The 12377-nt window shown below is 47.9% G+C and overlaps 1 protein-coding gene across 7 annotated transcripts in view; it reads left to right on the top strand.

Annotated features, from left to right (window-relative positions):
* The window catches only part of MSANTD3 (Myb/SANT DNA binding domain containing 3), a 265161-nt gene that overhangs the window by 28751 nt on the left and 224033 nt on the right, over positions 1 to 12377 (top strand). The gene's annotated exons all lie outside the window — the stretch shown is intronic.

Here is a 12377-nt window from a genome sequence, read left to right as displayed (position 1 = left end):
TTCAGGAATCAGTTATCGGAGCGTTGAGAAACCGCAGCCATTCCTTTCCAGAGCGTCTCTTGTGCAGGGCATCGATGAATCGGGTGACACGGATGGCAACATGTGTGGGTCACGTCCGCCACATCCTGCTTCCCTCGAATTTGTACCGCCCCTACTGTTTGACCGTTCCAACTGTTCCCTGTCCAACAGCCTTACTTTAAAAAAAGTGTTCCTTCACCCACTTCTGATTGTCTTTAGACATAACTCAACCCTCACAATACTTTGAAACAACTCCTTAATGTATTTAAGCCAGCGTTTAAGTGTATTGGTAAATCATGTGGTTACTTAAAACCATTGCAATAAAACGGTTATTTTAAAATACAAATTACATGATCCATAAATATACAGCAACAGTAGGTATTATTCTCTAGTTTAAGAACACACATGTGCAGGAGTAAAATATGTTTAAATTGTAGGTCGGTCTATGCCCTCGTGAGTGAAGTTGCAATAAATCAGAATTTTTAAAATACTGGTTACATCCAATAAAAACACAATAAAAGTAGTTGTCCGCGATTTTAAGGGCACATGCGCAAACATATCTACATTTTTAGTTTCAGCCAGTTCTGTCTGCTCTCCAGGGTGGAATATTATGGCCGACACTATGTTTTAGTTCTGGATGATTGTGTTTGTTAAAGTGCAAAAAAAGGGGGCCCGCCGACTGTTGTCCTTTTTAGATCTCGCCTGGAATTAGCATCCGAAGGATGCGTCCAGGCTGGAGACTTATAGTTGCCTGTCTCGGGGGAAGGAAGGACAAGAGGGTGCCACGCGCTTCTCTTGTGCTGGATTTGACTGCGTGCACGCGCACCCACACTCACGCATGTGCACATCACAGCCACACGCATACACAGGCACACACACACCCCCCCCCCCCGTCGCCGCCGCACCTACACACACACTAGCGCACCTACACGCACACACAGAGACCCCCCACACACACCAGCGCACCTACACGCACGCACACATACAGAGACCCCCCCGCCACCACCACTACCGCCGCCACCGCCGCACACATACACAAGCGCACCCCCCTCCCCCCTAGAACTAAGCCCCACTTACCGCCATTCGGGACTTCTGTAGCCGGGGTTCTCCCTCGGGCATGGGAGCCCCGCTCTCAGGCACTCCGTGGGCGTGTGCGCTGGACTTCCGAAGCCGGAAGTCCCGCCCAAAGGAACTGGCTCTAACGCGCATGCGCAGTGACCAGACGCTCCAGCCAAAGCAGCTCTGCGCCTCCTCGCACCTGGCCCATACGAAACTGGTTTTATTTATGTTTTTAACTTCTGCACATCTAGATGATCTTTCTTCATAGCGAACCCTCTTGTTTGTCAATAGTTTACGTCTTCAGTGTAAAACACAAAAGAAAATGTTAAAATAACCTAAACTACGTTTCCGTGTATACGTTGATGAGAGAGTTTTCCCGCATGCGGCTTATTGACCTGCGCTCCCCGGCCACCGAGGCTTCTGCAGACAGCCTGGGCTTGGAGAGATCTCCTCACGCACCGTTGAGAGAGCACCGGATCCCTGGCACTGGACCAATCTGCCATCCATCTCGGAATATGTGTTAAACGGATTGAGAGGCGGAGGGAACACGGTGTGGACTGGAGGGACCGAGAAGGGTCAGACGCGGGAATCTTGTGCACTGCAGCGGGCGGCTGGAGGTAAGAGGGCCGGATGGTGGGTGTGCGGAGCCCGTGGGCGATGGTGGCGGGAGAGCCCCCGGCACCCTGGCCTCCCGTGGCTCGGGGTCTGGTGGACGAGGGGGGCCGGTCCGAGTGCGCTGCAGTGATTGGTAGCTGCGTGCTGTGTGGAAAGGATGGTGCAGCCCTCAGCTGTCAAAGAGGGGGTGGAGAGTGTGTACGAAGGGTGCACGAGGACGGATGCTCCTGTTTGTACGTGTGTGCACGTGAGGAGCATGCTCCCGTGTGTGTGCGCTCTCTCAAGTCACACGCGAGCCTCTGCTGTCCGCTGCATACAACTGACTGAGTAAGGGAGAGTGCGTCCGCCCTCATTGATGCACACTGCGCGGCAGGGTGCTGTGTGAGGCTGCTCTACAGAGAGTAGCGCTGCTCCATGGGGGGTGCTGTACTAGGCTGTGTGCGGCTGAGGATGGGGCGCTCTTGTTGTGCGGTGCACGAAGAGGGCGTCCAAGAGCTCGGAGTTCTGCGAGGAGCGGGCGTCTGAGCTGTGCAGGGCAGGACGGTTGTGCCCCTTAGCAGTGTGCTGCACGAGGAGGGGGCTTCTGAGCTGTGCGGGGTGTGAAGGTTGTGCTGTATGAGGAGGGGGCTTCTGAGCTGTGCGGGGTGTGAAGGTTGTGCTGTATGAGGAGGGGGCTTCTGAGCTGTGCGGGGTGTGAAGGTTCTGCTGTATGAGGAGGGGGCTTCTGAGCTGTGCGGGGTGTGATGGTTGTGCTGTATGAGGAGGGGGCTTCTGAGCTCTGCGGGGTGTGTAGGTTGTGCTGTATCTTGCCCTAAGTTTGTCTTTTAACATGTCTGGCACTTTTGGTGTTTCCTCCCTCTGCCCTGACTGCAGCTTCACCTCTCTGTCTGAGGCAAACGAGCCACTCACAGACCTCAGCACACTGCCCAACTAGGAAGACTGCACAGCAGTACGGGGCTCCGCTGTTATCCTTGCTGCACTGGCGTCCTTCGTTGCAACCTTCCTTACATACTCTCCTCAGTGCCCTGCCCGACCATGAAGGCTACATGGGAGGACGGGGTTCCGCTGCCAACCTCGCTGCACCAGTGCTCTTCGTGGCGACCTTCATTGCATGCCTTCCTCTGAGACCTTCCCTGTCTATTTCTCTCAAAGCCCTGCTCTGTTTCCTGCTGCCCTGCCTTCGTCATCATGAGTTCTTCACTGCCTCCACTGAGAGCCCACTACTGCCAACCATCACTCAGGTGATCTTCGTGCACCAACCCCACCCCATTGACAAAGCCAGTAGATCTCCTTTGGTGAGACTTATTGGCATTGCCAATGCTTGTGATTGATAAGCAATCCCTGCTTTTAACCTGTGCAGTACAGTAAACCCAGTAGATCTCCTATTGGTGAGTCTTATTGGCATTGTGATTGATTAGCAATCCCTACTTTTAACCTGTGCAGTACAGTAAATTGTTACCTATCTGCTACAGTTTTAAACAGGGGTAAAACAAGACACAAAGGTGTATTTTTTAAAATAAAATGGCCTAATGTTTTGGCAATGTTCTTTTATGTAAACGTTAATTTGTCTTTTAATTATATTCTTAAACAGGCATTTTTATGTATTTGTGCAACAGCCAGTAATCCACTACCCATTCAGCATGTATATCCTCTCCAGATTTGGGTGCGCAAACGCGCACGTTCCGTCCCGCACCGTGCACATGCGCGCGCATATACACACAGACACTCGCTCACACACACCCCCTCCCCCCCCACAGTCACACACACACGCATACACACAGACTCCAAGACACATACATGCACGCTCACACACAGCCCCCCGCCGCCGCACGCGAGCACACACACATGCCCCCCGCCCTCGCAGCTCAGCAACAAGGCGAAGCCCCACTCACCGGCTTCCTTCGTGCGGCAGCTCTCCTCTCATCGGCAGCTGTAGGGCCCGGCAGCAGGTCTCTTCCTCCCTCCTTCGGCACCGGGGCGCAGGGTAGGCTCCTGCCTGCTCCGGTGCTCAAAACAGCCGCAGCTCTTCCGTGGGAGGCGGGGTAGGCTCCCGCCCTCCTACTTCCTGTTTCCGGTTGTCGCGCCCGGCCTGCCTGACTTCCTGGTCGCAGGCCGGCGGCGATGTTCGGTTTGTACCGGGCTGCGGCGGTGATGCGTGGGGACACACGAGGGGTAGGCTCCCTCCAGAATTTAATTACTTAAGGCGCCAAGGCGGCCGCAAATTATGGGGCAGTGGCGCTTTTGCTCGCACGTGATGGCCCGGCCACACACTGCTCAGTGCTGTAGGCCATTATAATCAGGCCGCCGCAGCATTCATTCTTCAGTTAGAATTTCCGAGCCGGCAGAGGGAATAAGTGCAGTGGACGGGTTAATGGAAAGCCATGACTGACCGGCGTCACTGTCGGTTTACAGCGCCGGCTGCCAGGACTCGGTGAGGACAGCAGCAGCAGCCTGGACAGAAGTCTGCCGTAGGGGTAGCTCACTCGTGGCATGAGCACCCAGCAGCCCAATTGCAGTGCGAGTCACCGACGTGCCAATCACGCTTCTGGGTGAAAACCATCACTGTAAGTAGACAGTAGTTTCAGCCACTTACCACTCTGTTTGTCGGTGTTAACCACCAGTGTCACACACTTCGCCGGGCGGCATGTTTGTTTTTCATTGCAGCGCCGCCATAGATTACCAGCTGAATTTTATTAGATGCTACTAAAAGATTTTACAGGAAGGTATGGTATGGTATGGTTGGAAAGGGTCAGGGCAACTTCACAAATCACGTCAGGTGTGAGTGGTGTATTTAATCCAGGTACCACACTGCACTTACTAAAAAAATGTTTTTTCGTTTTGTACCATACATTTTCTTAAACCACTGCTCTTTATAAGGTATCACTAAAGGTGTTGCACAGGATATGTGAACATCACTTATACCTGTCTTGAAAACATAGAAATGTTACTCGTGTGTACTAAAAACTTGGCAGCTATGTTTGGGCCGCGCTGGTGATAGTCGGGTGACACTAGTCAGTGGGGACAGAGCTAGTGTCACTCAGTCATTAAAATGTCACTCATAATTACACTGAAATTATGAATATGTCACACATAGCAATCTGAAACCTTGGCAGCTATGGCGCTAGGCAGGTGAATACAGCGCTCCCAAGCGCTATAAAACTTGTCGCTTCAGAGCCCCCACATCCTAAAAATCTCACCACACACTGGAAGGGAGCAGGCTCTGGGGTCATCGGTCTAAAGCACTTTTCTAGTAAAAAGATTATTCCACACAAACTGTCATCCAGAGACCCAGTACCCCTGATACTCTCCTGCAGCGCACTCACCACAGTGAGACTCGTGTGAAACCAATGACGTGTCAGAGGGAGAATGACACCAAAGGATGAAAGGCAGAGGCTGCCCAGCAGAGATGTGAACCTATAATCTGCAGAGAAACACACACACACACACACACACACACATACATACATACATACATACACACATACATACATACACACATACATACACACACATACGTACATACAAAAACAAACGCAAACACATAAGCACACGCACACACACATACATATATGCACGCACACGCACGCATGCACACAAAGTCACTGGAAAAAAAGGACAAATTAACACTAGGTATCAATTACATTAAACAATGTTACATGTGTAGCGCTTAACACAAAAACAAATGAATAGCCCCTGACAACTATCCAACACTGCCAGCTCTTTCCTGTATACCCGAGCATATTGTATAATGCTATTAAAACAGACTTTTTTGGTCAATCCTGAGCAGCGCATGTGCTGCTCTTCGAAGCACGCTGTATTCAGGTATGGACTTGCTAAATGTGTAGCGCTTAACACAAAAACGAATAAATAGCCCCTGACAACTATCCAACACTGCCAGCTCTTTCCTGTATACCCGAGCATATTGTATAATGCTATTAAAACAAAAATGTTTTTAGTTCGATCCTAAGCAGCGCATGTGCTGCTCTTCCAAGCACGCTGTATTCAAGTATGGACTTGCTAAGATAAGCTTGCAGTTTTGTCCTATCGCTGAAGGTTGGTAGGTTGGGGAAGAAGTGTCTGGGGCGTCCTTTAAACAAGCATTTGCAATGCAATAGGTCTCACTTTTGCGAAAGTTTAAGCTATTAGCATTGAAAATGACAATGCCTTTTATTTATGTTTTAAAAGCAAAAACATAAATAAAAGGCATTGCCATTTACAATGCCAATAGCTCTAACTTTAATAATGCGAGACCTATTGCATTGCAAATGCTTGTTTAGAACAGGTTTGGCCGTAGATTAGTGGTTCTGCGGTTGGGGGTGCCCCATCTTGTTGGCTGTGCCTATACTTTGACTTGGTTGTGGGCCTTAAAACGTAAGTAGGATAGGATAACACAAAATAAAGTGCGGGTGCAAGAAGTGCAAGGCAGTGCTGTCGTTTTTATTTTCCCTCTTGAGATCAAAGTTAATGGGCAGGACTACCACCAGTGGGCTGTTTTGCCTTGTCAGGCCATGAAGGAGTGCTGTTGGGCATCTTTTTTTTCCTACCTTCTGCAGACATTTAACAAGACTGCAGTTTATCTGGAGGTCTACTGGATTAAAGCAGGACAATATGGCTTGCCTTTTAGTGCGTATTCCTCTTTGACTAAAGGGCGTTTTCGAAAACGGTCTCCTTTTTCCCTGTATCTCTTTGCAGGAACAGACTAAGTGGGTGACCAGTATCCATGTGTCGTTCTTGTAGCCAGGGTGGTAGTTGGGCCTTTGCGGCAAACAGACCTAGTCGGTATTTTAAGAACTGCACCTTGATTAAAGATCGCTATCCCACGGTGAAGTATTGCTGTGGCACAAGGCTCTTGTGGTTGTTTAATGTCATCCATCCATGGGTTCTTTTTGCTAGTTAGGCCTTGTCCTCAGTAATGGAACACATTTTTAGGGCCTCCCAGACGATCATCTTTGATACCTGGTGAGTGGTTGAGGTGTCCCAGAGCTGTGTGAGTTCTGTGCTTTTCAGTGATTCCTTTAGCTGGGCCCTTACCGGTAACAGTTTGTGTTCTTGTAGGTCCTTCCATAGCAGATGATTCAATGTATTTGGTTCCGCTTTCCATCTCTTGTTCCAGCATATTAAATATGTTCCTTACCAGGCCAGCGTCAGTTTTAGTAGATCAAATTCCAGGGGTTTCCGCGCTGGAGATGTGATTTGTGAAGTGAAAAGATGATCCCGTAAGCTCGCACCATTACTTTGTCCAGAATTCTGAGATCCATGCTTCTAAGCTGTTCGCTCCCATACGAGATTGTCGATATGAGTTCTGCTCATGCTACTTCAGGAATGGGGTGTTAGGGAAGGTCCAGCCATTTATTTCTTTGGGTTTTTAAGGGTTACCCGGTCAACATTATCGATGGCAGCTTTGAAGTCAAAGAAGCAGAGATATAATGGTGATTTGAAACCATGGGCGGCATCCATTAGGAGTGAGATTTTAACTATATTTGTTGTTGTATCTTATGTTTTTGAGAATCTGGTCTGGTTGAGTGGGATGATGGAGGTACTGGATCCTCGAGGAACGTCCAAGCAAAATACTCACCCTCCTTGTCAATCAGGACAATTAGGTGGTAATTGGCTGGAGATGATCTGTTGCCACCCTTGAAGATTGGTGGTATAACCAAACCCTGTCATGAGGCTGGTGGGATACCGGTATTCCGTATCAGAGTGAAAACCGGTGCTAGAGTTTCTTCCCAGAGCGTTGGGTCGCGTTTTAATACTGTGGGTCATCACATTGGGGCTCAGCGTGCCTGGTCTCCGCCCTTTGGCTATCTGCTTTGTGCTGTTATCTATGTCCACCTTATTCGAAGTTTTGGTTGGTGTTGAGGCTCTGGTTTCTCGATGTTCCTGCTGGAGGCTGTCTGATTTTGGGTAATTTAAAATGATCTTGTAAAAAGAGTGCACGTTTCACTTGAGAGTTGTTAGTCAATGCCTTCATAACTTGGACTGTGGAGGCGGTTGACTGAAGCCTAAAATCTTGCACTTACATTGTGTTTTGAGTCCATGTGCAGCTTGGGCCAAGGATCGTCATCTTGTGCTCTTTTAAGGCCTATTTCAGTTCTTAATCTGAATCTTGTGCTGCCAGAACAGTCTGTCTTTTCCGCAGGGTTTGCAGCAGCTTATTTGCTGTATTTTTGTGCCAAGTGAAATGTAGCTGCTGTTAGGGTGTTATCTGCGAATCTGCTGTTCAGTCCTCTGAAGCACAAGAGTATACAGTCATCAAGCAAGTGACTTCCGATTTTTGTTTGTGACCCAAAATTCTTTCCCCTTTGCGGGGTGAATCTCCCATAATGTAGTTTGGGCAACAGCGAGGTTGCTGGTGGATGTACCTAGCAGGTACAGGTTAAAATCCCTGGAGATGACTAGGTAAGTCGAGATGTCCTTTTCTGTGATCCTTGTATGTTCCTTCTCTAATTTCCTGCAGTCTGTTGACTTGCGCCATGGATGGATGTAAGTGTTAATGACAATTTGGTCAACTGCTGTATTGGTGATTGGTATGGTGCATTTTTTTTGCACTCATACCAGGGGTTTTGGTCTCCAGGACTGTTGCCTGAGATATGTTTTATTTTGAGATGTAGGTTGCTAGGCCACTAGAGAGATGACCATATTTTGCCTGTTTTACAGCTGGAGTGGAGAAGTTCGAGTAACCCTGAATGTGGGCCGGTTCGGCAAGCCAGGTTGCTTGCAGGAGGATGATGACTTCAGGTACTTAGGTAGGTTTGGTTAGCTTTGTGGTGAGACCATTTATGTTCTAGGAGCAGATTTGAAACAACCCAGAGTTCCTTTCGCCTTGTTCCTCCTGGGCCGAGCAAGGTCACATTGTCACAGGAAATCAGTTGATTATTGTCATCGGAAGCGGCATTATGAGAACAGATTGCTTCATTTCAAAACGACCTACTCTGCGATGGTCACTAATTTTTTTTATCTTCTCTGGTCATGAACCTCTTGCACCCTTAAGCACTGAGGTGGTCTTCTTCTGTACCCGTGTTGGTCCTCTTCCACAGCCAGATGGAAGACTAGGTTGGGGGTACCCTGGCTCATATCGTGGTGCGATCATTATTCCCCACTTTCTGAAGTTAGGCTCTTAAGTAAAACGTCTCTGCCAGGTTGATTGTCGTCTTTTTGGCTTCTCTGTCTGAGAATTCTTCAGAGAGTTCAAACTGAATTTCTACAAGGTCATTTGAGCTAAAGCTGGGATTTCTGATAGTAATAGGAGAATATTGCCTCTGTTTAAGATCTTGTGGCGCGCTCTGCAAATATATTCCAGGGTAAAGTTAAGTGCTGTAGTGCTGTCTCTGTGGTCCTGGGCAGTGCCCTGGTGAAGTTCTCCGTCCCTATGTACTTGGTGTGGAAATGTTGCGACCTCTTGTGAGTTTACGCCATACGCAATGGCTCCGGAGGAGCTCCTGGGCTAGCTCAGCTTAGCACCCATGTGCTACAGGCTGTCGCATCCTGTGACAGTTCTACGGGTAGCTGACTCAGTTGCAGAGCTCCTTGAGCATGTGTGATTGTTTGGTTGTCCTTAGGGAGTCTGGAGGAGTGGGTGGGGGACGGGCGGGGTAGAGTCATCTTAGGACCCTATTAACAGTGTCCCTTCCGTGCTTGATTTGCTAATTGTCGTAGGTGTTTGACTGTGCAGTGAGCCAGTACATCTGTAGATGGGTAGAGCTGGGAAGCCGTCCAGTGATCCCGTTGACCGCTCCCCTCGCCATATTTCCTGACGGACACGACCAAGGGGACATTGTTACGTCATCCAAAGTCTGTACGCAAGGGTGTCCGACTAATCAGAAACTTCGTTTTGCCATCCCCTTTGCATCTACATCGAGAGCCAACCAACCAACATTCAACTAAGAATACAATATTGTGTCGGCTCAAGATATTGTTTCTAACATGAATCATTTCAAGACTGGTTGACATATAGATTAGCCTCTTTAGCTTACCATCAAGCAGTGTGGAGTTTACAATCCTGGATGAGTTTCTACATCATCTAAGAAATACTTAAAAAAACATATCAGCTCGCATCAGTCGATCTTGTTGTAACCTTTGACCCCCCCCCCATGTAAATTTTCATCCAGAACCATCAAAATTTTCATAGTTGACATGCTATCGGTGGCTTTCCTGGTGAAGGCGTTGTAGTTACCAAAACCTGTGTAGAAACAACACAACAGGATCTGTCTATGATCAGAGCCACTTCATTGTCTTTCTATTTGGACGTGTTACTTTATTATTTTCTTTTTGTGTTTTTTCACGTGTTATTGATTTTTGATATTCAGACATTCATGATTTTCATTGTTATGATTGTATGTAAAAATATTTTTGCATTTAATTAATTTTGTCATATCATTTCTATTTATTTATTTATTTATTTATCGTGGACCAGGGTCAGCGGACTCGATAATTCTCGCCTCGGTGCCTACTCTAACCAGGGATCACACTCGGCTACTCTGGGCATTAGCTTGCCTCATCTCTACAACGGCCCCCCGCATTTGCCGGGGATGCCTGGTTTCACCTTGGAGATACCCAGTAGGGACCATCTCACAGGGATAGCCAGGACGGGTTCCCCAGCGGTCTACAGCGCCACGACGCCCCAGGACAGCAGTGCGCTTTACAAGACTCCTACATTTACATTTACATTTATTTATTTAAAGAGTTTTATATAGCGCTGGCTAGACCCGGAGGTATCAGAGCGCTTTACATAAGAGTCAACCATGAAACAGAAAAAGTTCAACAAATTACACAAAGAATCCCCCCCCCCCCCCCAAAAAAAAAAAATATGCAATCCAATTAGGAGAGTGGGGAAAGGAGAGAGAGAGAGAAGTGGAGGTGGCAGGGGAGGTGAGAAAGGGAGGATAAGGGAAGAGACAGTACGGAGAGATGAAAAGAAGTCTGTCTACAGCCCAACATGGAAAGGTGAAGGCCAAGGAGGGAATCCATGGCCCATCTCACCTATAGCTAAACCAGGTAGCTCTATCAGGCATCCGTCAGAAAAGTTCAGTTTCAATACATTGAGAGAGGGGAGAGGGAGAGACATACAAAGGGGGAGGATGAGGGAGGAGACTGCAGGAGGGGCGAAAGGAAATGCAACAATGTGATTTAACAGTATAACAGAAAAAAATCAACAATTACACCTTACAACGAACAGTCAGGAATACATTAGGAGAGGAGAGAAAGGAGAGAGAAGAGAAGTGGGGGGTAGGTGAGGAGAGAAAGTGAGGATAAGGGGAGAGACAACCGTAGAAACGAGAGGAAGTCTGTCTAAAGGCCGACTGGGTAGGTAACGACCAAGGAGGGAATCCACGGTCCATCTCCCCTATAGCTAAACCAGGTAGCTCCATCGGGCATCAGACAAAATAGTTCGGTTTCAAGTGTCAAGGGAAGAGGTTGTCAATTCTATCTGCGAAGAAATCTACACAAAACGATTGTTTGATTCATGTTGTTCACTGAGAGACGTATGTAAATGGGAGGAATCATTTTGTCCGTCTTTGTACTGTTAAGTTTTGCCATGTAAAATTACAAGCAGGATGTATTTCACGTTTTTAGATAGATGACTTGTATTAATAAAAGCCTTTTTTACATTGTTTATCAATGATCACTTGGCCTTTACTCAGTACTATATTGCTATTATGTTATATAATGCAAATAAAAACATGTATTGCCTAGGGATTTGTTGTTTACAATTGACAGCTCCCCTATAATCCTTGGCCTGCTATATGTCACAGTTGGGTGGCCGTGCCGTGCGTCTTGTGTGCTTTTGCCAGGAGGCCTGGTGCTAGTAGTAGCCGTCTGTTTGCCCCCCCCCTTCCCAATGTCGATTTGTTGAGGAGGAGGGCTGCTCTTCTCCCTGCTGGACCTCCTCCTACTACACCTCTTCTAGGGGGGTTTCATGATCCATTCCGTTTGGTCTTGCTATTGAGGTAAAAAGGGGGTACACACTCTCTTGATTGACAGTTTTTTTGTTCTGTCCCTTTCTCTCTGTCTGTATTTAACATTTTGTTGTACTCTCAGTCCCAATTGAGCTGGGGTGAGAAGCAGCTGTATTTAACAGCGGATCCGACGTTGTGACATCCGGAGTAGTGCTGGGGCGATCGCTGCATGTGTCGGTGTCTCGCTGTTTGAGGCCTCTGCTTCCTTTGAAATCACTGCTGACAGTTGAGCTGGATTTGCGCTCCCACTGGGAATTCTGTCGGTTGGCTAGGGGCTTATGTGGTCATTGTAGTTGGTTGAGTTTTGGTCTGGGGTTTCCCACCAATGGGTTGAGCCCCCTCTGTACCAATAGGTGTTGTTTAAAACCGGTTATAAAGTTATCCAGCATTGACAGTTTCTCAGCAAAGTTGATACAAGGGTAGTTTGAGTGTATGTGGATGTGGTGTCCGACTGGACCTGTTTTATCTGTGAATTTAATTCCCCAAGCTTGTCATCGATTCCCAACCACAAAGACGGCCAAGGTATTGAGAAGTGAAAATTGTATGTCCACCTTGCTAGATTGGTACTGTAGTGCTTTCATGGATAGTTGTTCAGCAGGGTTGCCCAGGCATTGTTTGTGCTTTATTGTTGCTGATTCCCCTCCTGCCTCTGGTGTCTTGGGACGTTTGGAGACTGTATTGACGGGGGGGTCAGATATGGTTGCTCAGAGTGCTGTGAGTGGGTCAGCA

Source organism: Lissotriton helveticus, chromosome 4_1 (genome assembly GCF_964261635.1).
Source record: "Lissotriton helveticus chromosome 4_1, aLisHel1.1, whole genome shotgun sequence".
Taxonomy (NCBI): Eukaryota; Metazoa; Chordata; class Amphibia; order Caudata; family Salamandridae; genus Lissotriton; species Lissotriton helveticus.
Note: the sequence above shows the minus strand (reverse complement) of the source record. Positions and strands in the feature narration are given on the sequence as shown.